This window comes from Hyalella azteca, unplaced genomic scaffold, assembly GCF_000764305.2.
Source record: "Hyalella azteca isolate HAZT.00-mixed unplaced genomic scaffold, Hazt_2.0.2 contig1110, whole genome shotgun sequence".
In the NCBI taxonomy this organism is placed as follows: Eukaryota; Metazoa; Arthropoda; class Malacostraca; order Amphipoda; family Hyalellidae; genus Hyalella; species Hyalella azteca.
The window spans coordinates 91,584-99,899 of record NW_025931442.1 but is presented as its reverse complement, the minus strand read 5'-3'; positions in this window follow the sequence as shown (position 1 = coordinate 99,899).

Below are 8,316 nucleotides of genomic sequence, written 5' to 3'. Positions count from 1 at the left end.
ATCGAAGAGACGCCAATACAAGGTCCCGCTGCGGCCCGAAATTCGGCGGAGAAGGTCACGGAGAAGTCGTTCAACCCACGTCTCAGTCACAAAGTCGGTGATGCACTCGATAGGAATTTAATTGAGGAATAGGTGATATTGGCTCGAGATGTGATTGCTATTACCGTATTTCTTTTGGTGTGTCACTGTTACCGTGTCGATTGTTCTATGTTTGATATCTAGGTTGATATTTTTTGACATTTTTTTGTAAGTGATGTGAATTCATGTTTTGATCAGAATGATATTAGATCCATGTACCTAGGCTATAGATGATATACTCTGCCCGCGAAATAGGTGTCGGATACTACAGTGACCCATCTCTATAGTAGGGAAGGTCCGTCTATAATATTGAAAGTGCTTAATTTTCTCATGTGTTGTCATTTTCCCTTCAACTTCATTACTACCAGTCGAGAACCAGCACATGCGCCTCTAAAGTAAGCCGCTAAGCAACTTACCTGGAAAACGATAAATGATAAAAATCTGGAACTATAACGTAACTTAAGACTGGAAGAGAAATAACTTCGATCGATCAACGTTAAGAAAAATATTTGGTGTATATATGTATATCCCATCAATAACTTTATTCTAATCACTTCAATAGTTATGACCTTTGTAAATCAACTGAACAAAATTGTAGACGATGATGATTTTCAAAATTTTGTAATATTCACATTGAAAATTCTTTTCAAAAATTTTCAAGAGTACATTAACAATGTTGACACTCAACTCTAAAAACGCACTTCTTTGTCGGAACCAGGGTAATTTTGACAAATTGTCAGACATAAATGTAAATAATGCGGATATTTTTATTACTAGAGACGATTTGCAACATATATTGTGGACCAATTATAATGATATAGTTTGAAACACCACTTATGACTTAATATGTTTCAATTATCATGAAAGCATTAAGATCCTGTACCTACACAAGCGATTTCAGAATTGCTGAATAATTTTAAAAGTGCATCGGGTCTTCATGAATGTAATTTTAGTAACTGTTAATCTTTTGTATACCAATTGTTCAACGTAAAAGAAGCGCTAACAATTCAAATAAATCACAAAAAAGCGTAAAAAGCGTAAAGGCGCTAACAATTCAAATAAATTCATTGGTAATTATAAAGAATCAAGTTACATACGAGTCCTATTGAGGGTGCAGAAGAAGCGACAATCCGCAGTTTGCTGGCACAAGAGACTGCAGCCGCCCCGCAGGCCCAGGGACTTGAGCGATCGAGGCTGGAATCTTGGGCGGCAGGAGGCAGTTATTGTCTACGACATTCCTGCGCACCTGTTGAATTAATTTATTTAATTTCTGTTTTTAATTAATTAATTTATTCACTTTCATCTCTGTGTTTAGGTGTTCTCATGTGCATTTCATTATTACTGATGACTTGGTTTCGCTTCCTAAGACTGAACGTGAGTAGCGTCTGATGGGGTAAATAGAACAGACTGTTATTGAGGAAGTCGCTCTGGTTAGATCTATGTTGAGAGAAAATATTTCGGCATTCTTCGTTGTTTGGAACAATTAGTTATATTACCGGGAAAGAAATTGTCATTTATGATCAACTATTTAGTCTTCTAAATTTAATTTCACGATCGGGTCATTTTCGTCTTCATTTTAAACTTTTTCATCGTCCCAATTATTTCCTGACGCAGGTGGAGTCTTCTAGAAGTGGAGGTCTGCCTCGACGTCGCTATAGCAGTAGCTGTAACAAGGCCAAACATTGATTAAAGAAAGACGTAAACGTGCACTGAAATTTCAAACCACGTAGCATGATAATTGTTGGGCGTTAGCGGCCGAACTTTGGGGTAACTTAGGGGTACGTGTGCCCCTTTTGAATTAAACAGCTTAAATTGATTCTCAGTATTATTTTACTCACTTGTCTCACTCGACTCGACGCTAAGAGTCGAGTGAGCCAAGTGAGTAAAATAATACTGAGAATAAATATATACTGTTTAATTCAAAAGGGGGATCACGTACCCCAAAGTTCGAGATATGTAACATTCAAGCCATCATTACGAGTTTTCATTTGCTTGAATTCTCCAGGGATCCCATTCTTCAATTCAAGGAGATATTTAGTGACAAAATAGTTCTCGCCGTGGTACTGGAAAGCGATTAGGTTGGTCTGTATGCTTAAATTTGAAATCAAAGTATGTACTCTTATATTAAATATACTCTTATAAAGAGAGCAATTGGCTTGTTTTCTTGATCATTCCAGATCTTTAATTTCCACATCTAAGGAAAAACAGTGATGTGGAAATAATATCCAATTCTACACTTGGCGATAGATTAATGAAATCATGCACAACGTCAAAACTGTCGAGCATCTGATACTGTCGTGATAACTTGACATTATCATTGACTTTATAGTTGGAAGTTATCTTATACATTGAGCTGAAATACGAATGTACGCTGTCGTATGTGGTCTTCACAGGACTAGGGTGACAACCACAGGACTAGAAAAGCAATGTTTTAGAACAAGTTTTTTTTTCAACGGTCTAATTTGCTTTATCGTTGCGACGAGAATATTGTTAACTTGAGTAATGGTGGTGCTATGTTTAATTATATTTTTAATGTGCAGTTAACTGCTGCATGCGCGCCAAAATTTACTAAACGGTTTCTCGTCTTTCTACTGACGCTGTGACTTATATCATAGGGGCATGTGCGAAACATTGGAAATAATATCAATGCATTCAATAAGTTCAGGAACCGAGCTCTTTTTTTTCGTAAAAGAAATTTCGCAAACCAACCTTAACATAAAGATTCGCTCAGATACATCTAGTAACGATGAATTTGGAATATTCTCATGTTAATGTTAGTGAACAAATGAACAAACTAAGATGTTATCAGATTAGATACGTCCAATATTACTACTGAATACTGATGATGCCGCATCTCGACGATGGTATAAAGTAGTTTATGATCGTAAAGTTTTTTAAGAGAGAAAATTTTCGTATCCTGTAGAAAAATTTCGAACATATGCTACCGCAAACTTTGAATTTATTAACACGGTTGGACTCGCTAAAAGAAACGAAAACTGTATTAGAAGTGTAATGATGCATAAAAACCGTTTGTATTGCCTTTTACTTTAAGGACTCGTTATCAACATTTATTTTAAATATCTTTTAATTATTAAGCTTCTTTAAGCGATATCAAGAAAGAGAGAACCTATGTCTAGTATTTTTCAACAACACGTTTCTATAATCTATTTACCCCATGAACATGCTTTATACACCCAAGAAGCTAGGATTAATACAACAAAAGGAAACAGCATGTTAACATTACAGCTTCGCATTCGAATTCAGTCTTTAACTGCAAAAATTATCTCGGTAAAAATGTCAAATAAATCCAATCGAATTGGGCGAATGGTGAACATTTAGGTTGATCTAAGCCTAAGGTGTAAAGTTGGTAGAAAATACGTGACGACGTCGAACAATTATTGTTGTAGTAATTATTTGTGTACCAATTCGCAAATTTGTCGAAGTTGTAGGACCATGTAGAATATTTGTAGGCGGTCGCATTAGACTGGGTGCGAAATTTTGAAAATACAGTGACGTGATAATGTTCAAATTTTGAAATAGAAGTTACAAATGCAATAGCCGACATGACGCCCGTAAATATTATTTATAACTGACACATAATCCATTAATTATTATGAAAATTGAATTAGTAATATTAGGTGAAACCTCTGTAATCGTTTAGCGTATAAAATGTGTAGTGAAACATTACAGACTGTTCATGGAAAATAGGGGCTGTAATGTTCATTTTATCATTACCTTCGTGTAAAAGTCATCAAGTTCAAGCTTCGTATGTCATAAAACACGAATAATTGGCAGATTTTCTGAGGAGAGTCTAACCTCATGAGGCAAGGCTAGACTTTGTGTCAATGATGTAATGCATACGCCTATACCATCACCACGACAGTATTGCTCCTGACGTTTGCGTGGTGCCCCGTTTAATATTATCCATGATTAGAACGAGAAGTTGATGTTGATTTTGCGAGGTGATTCGTAGGCTTAGCTATAATATCTGCACTCTAGGAAAAAGACAAATTTTAATAAATTAGCAGAGGTGAATATCTATTCTCTTGAAAATCTTTTACTTTTCTCTGAAAGTCCTTTATATTGATTATGTTTCGAAACATTGCATTCTGGTAGGATTCAAACCAGCGTCTCCAGAAAACTATTGACTTGCAATGTAAAGAAACCTTTAAAAGTACTAAATTCAATGGATGCCAAATTCATTGTACATAAGAATTTTATTTAAACACTTATTTTTTTGGCGAATGGAGTCAGAAAATATAAGTCAATATCCCACTATTGAGTTTATCGAAAAACTTAATTGCGGTTCGTCATTTTCATGTTAGGTAATTTAATCAAATACCGAAATAAATAGGGTTGGCATTTTGAATCTCGTGTAATAAACTCGAAATTGTGATTTGAAGTGTGATGCTGCGGAACGGCATTCAATCGCGGAATTTCAAGTTCACGAGACTCATTCTTTTCCTAATTGCGAAGCCAACATGATGATCTAGCAAAATGAATGATCTCTTCCCCTTCCCGTAGCACGCTATGATAACTCGACAGCTTCGTACAAATATTTGGATCCCAGCCTTTAAAAATCTAGTCAATTTCTGCAATAAAATGGACGATTGGAACGTTTGGAGAGCGCTTGCGTAAAAGTTTGCTTGCTTGGCTAAAACAGATAACAGTTTAAATGTTATCGTGGCTACATCATAAACATACGAATGAAATTTGTAAACGGAAAGGTAGGCAAATATTTTATTAAAAATTTTAAATTAATTTTAATTTAAAATATACTACAGTTAAATTGCATTAAATCGTGTTTCAAAAAGTAACTCATAAAATTTTTAGTATTTAAAATTGTTTGATTTGCAATTTTTAACCAAAGTCTCCCTTGAAGCTCGAGATCTGGGTTTAGTTCAGAACTGAGGCATATATGCATATAAGGAAGAAAAAAGCCGCTGTTGCTGCTTTCTATTTTTCATTGTATTCTAGTTCACTGACACAAATGAGTAATTAGCTATTTTCGAAATAATTTATAGCGACTGAGACTGAAGCAGAAAATTATAGCCAAAAATTATACATAAAAAATTCTTTCAGTCATTATTCTCAAGTGAGGGAAAAACCATGGAACCTCCGGAGACAACCGTCACGGAACTCGAAATAATTGAAAATATACGCACATTTTTTGGCAAAATTGTGGCTCACTTTGATTCGACGTGGTCCACACGCTTTATTTTTGTTCACAAATGCAGCTCGTCCCACTCATCCGCTGGTATTGCAGTTTCGACTCAAGTCATTTAGTTAACTATGCAGCTAGAGCGTCTCTATTGACGTTAATCTGCTGCCTTATCTATATGGTCGATGAATTGGTCTAATCTTCCGACTATCTGATCGCATTTTTTTGTTCATTTAGAAGCAAAATACAAGAAGGAATTGTTGCCCGAGAAAAAACTAGTTAGAAAATAAATATTTGTGATAATTTCATCTTTATGGGAAAATTGTTTCCGCCGTATCAACTTCAAATCCAACGTTAAGAAAGTCATCGCTCGTCTCGGACCGGATTCTGGTCAACTTGCGAGGCATCAATGCAAAAAGTTTGTGTTGGGTGCTTTAAAATCCTAAATTCTTTATTTAGCTGCTCCCGAGGTCTCTGGAGCAGGCATCGAGGAGTTAGCAACAGTTCAGTTGGTTAATCTGCCCACGAAATCTTGTAGATTCACGAGTTCGATTAGAAATATTGATTGATTGAACAATAACACATAAAATGTAAAAACTTTATTTGAACTTATTTCGGTTTTCAATGTAAAATGACGTTCAGAGCAGAAATTAGTCCGCCACATTGTTTTTGCCAAATTAAGAACTAAAATAAGTCATTAATTTTACATTGCTGATAGTACTGTGCAGTTTAATCATTATTCTTACACTATTCAGCGCACGAATGGTATAGTAAGAATCTGAACTGATCTATTAGGTGTAGGTACTCTGTAAAGCGTAGACATTGATTTTACCCACTAGACTCAATTGAGAACCTAAGGGATTGAGAACATGTACAGTGAGTGGGTGCAAAAAGTATCCGACACAAAGGGAAAACTTTATTAATTAAAGCAGCCAGAACAGCTTCTAACCGATTGAAATACTTGTTCACAAGTTATACTTGTTCACACCTGGTAATGGGAATTTTAGCCCACTCCTTGCATATTTCTTTCAATTAAATAAGGTTTCTTTGAGCTTTCTCCCGTATCCTCAAATTCAATTCCCGCCACAGATTTTCAATCGGACTGAGGTCAGGTGGTTGGCTTGGCCATTCCAATAACTCAATGTCTCTCTAATGGAACCATGCAAGAGTTGCCCTAGTCATATACTTAGGGTCACTGTCTAGTTGGGATATCCAACTGATCATCTCGATCAGTTCCAAAATATCAGCAAAATATAGCAGGAAAACTAGGTTTCTCGAAATTACTTTGCGTTGGCACATTTATGCATAACTCTGAGACAAAAAGTTCATTCCACATCATAATCATAACGTTTAACTAAAATTGAGTGAATTGACAAATGACAACGGAGGCAACAGGCAAGCGTGCCTTTCGATGGCAATACAGCAAGTTAGGCTGGAGATGAGGCCTTAAGGCCCGTTTACACTAGAGGCAACGACATGCGCTTTGAGTCGTTTGCTGCAGTGCCTCACCGCGCACAACCGTTCACACTACGTTTGTAAGCTTTGTGTTGCATGAGGCATGGCCCCTGTCAATCGCTAGCTCGTCAATCGGTCAAGAAGCGCATGCAGAGGCTGCAAAGCGCCTCTGCATGCGCTTTGAGGCACTTGACTCTCGTGTGTTGCCCCTAGTGTAAACGGGCCTTTAAACAAAAAGCAGATATAGTTTCATGACTTGCAGTAACGAAAATTTACCCTTGACAGTTGCGTATGAGACCATAAACCGTACGAAAATGTATATACATTAAATTCTGATGTTTGTTCTGTGCCTTACCTCCGATATTTATCCAAAGTTAACCGAATTCAGGTCGTGTTCACCGCACTTCACATTCACGGTACTTCCTGCACGATTGTAGAGTGAAGACTGGCGCGCAGCCGGGGCAGCCGGGCTGTTGCTTGAATTTGAAAAGCAGGAGAGCTCTGCAATACGTTAAGTCCTATTCGTTACCGTTTGGCGTTCATTAAATATTTCTATTGTTTTGTAAATTTATTTTGATATTTACTTTCAGATTATACACTAATTTTGCGTTTTTCATAGCAATTATATGTCAATAAACTGAATACACAAAATACTGTATGGAACTAGTTCCATAAATACTGGCGACATAGATTCGCTGTGTTATAGAATAGAATTTAAAAGAACTAACCGACTAACTAACTTCATTAATGATCGAATCGAGTCCTTTTTCGGAGCTTTTCTGCACATATAAAACGGAAACACAAAATTAGAACTAAGGAAATCAATAAACTAATAAACGCATAAATATAGCACGGATAACGTGATGATACAAGATACAGGAATAAATATAACTACAAATATTCACTAAAGCGTCAATAAAAACTTCACTTGATCACCAGGGCACTGTCACCACTAAAAGTAAACACGACTGAAAGAATCACGTACCTCTGTGGTGGAATCACACTAACGATTGACAAGATATAGCAGATTCCTACGCGAGGTCACGTCAGTGGTGACTAAAAACCTAAGCGATAAATTACTAATCTGATATATACATGAACATTACGGCCCCTTACAACTTATTTGCAGTTCATTGCTGTTGTAAAAGCAAAAAAAAATTGGGGGCCGCAGGCCCCCTGAGTTTTTACTCCGCGTCTTTTGCGTACTATCACTGTAGTGCCCACAACTTTTTCTCATATAATCGATCGAGGCGCTGTGGGGTCAAAGTTTTCGTTTGCGCGCTCACAGCTCGAAAACGGCAGCTCCGATCTCGCTGGAACTTTCACCACTATAAGTCAAAAATGAATTTCAAAGCTTTTTTAGCTCGTGTCACTTTGCGAAAAAATGTCGCATTCATGCTTTTTTTGCCAAAAACACTGCATTTTTTAGATTTTTTAGCGAAAAAATCACTTTTTACTTAATAGCTCCTAAACGGCGTGACCTTTTTCGACCAAACTTCCTACACTCACCAAATCGGTGATGAAAAAAATTTTGGTGTGTGATTCGTACAAATCCTGTAGGTTTGATCGTGTAAATGTCCATTTCGAAATTTTGGCAATATCACTTTTCCTCATATCTCAAC